This window comes from Mus pahari, chromosome 23, assembly GCF_900095145.1.
Source record: "Mus pahari chromosome 23, PAHARI_EIJ_v1.1, whole genome shotgun sequence".
NCBI lineage: Eukaryota > Metazoa > Chordata > Mammalia > Rodentia > Muridae > Mus > Mus pahari.
Genome location: NC_034612.1, coordinates 10,511,323 through 10,511,913, shown reverse-complemented (window position 1 = coordinate 10,511,913; position 591 = coordinate 10,511,323). Strand labels below are relative to the sequence as shown.

The following is a 591-nucleotide window of genomic DNA, read 5'->3' as shown; positions in this document are numbered from 1 at the left end:
ATTCACCCAATAAATATTTATTTATATGAGTACACTGTAGCTGTCTTCAGACACACCAGTAGAGGGTGTCAGATCCTATTACAGATGGTTGTGAGTCACCATGTGGTTGCTGGGAATTGAACTCAGGACCTCTGGAAGAGCAGTCAGAACTCTTAACTGGGGCTGGGGCTCGTTGGGGGAGCAAGTGGTGGTTACAGGACATGGAGGGGGGAGGTGGACAGTGTGGGCAAGAATAGGATACTAGTAAATATTCCAGGAAGTAGTGGCTGTTAAACCAGGCTAAAAATCAAAATGGAGTCAGTCAAGCTCCACATCCCGGAGCTAAAATTAGGCTGTTTTGTCCGGCCTTCCCAGAAAGGTTATTGGCGATAACAACCCAAGTTTCCAAACAGTCACGTTTTCATGGGAAATTCTGAGAGAGATTTCTCTGCTTTAATCCTCACACAAAAGAGCCTGCCACAGCAGGATGTTCGCTCATCAGGCATTTTCCTATATCGCTTCCCTGGCCTCTGCTGTACAGGGGGAGGAACTGGAACTGGGGAATAACTGTGCGTGTGTGTGTGTGTGTGTGTGTGTGTGTGTGTGTGTGTG

At 47.4% G+C, this 591-nt stretch overlaps 1 pseudogene; it reads right to left on the bottom strand.

Annotated features, from left to right (window-relative positions):
• The window catches only part of LOC110313133, a 6,374-nt pseudogene that overhangs the window by 469 nt on the left and 5,314 nt on the right, over positions 1–591 (bottom strand).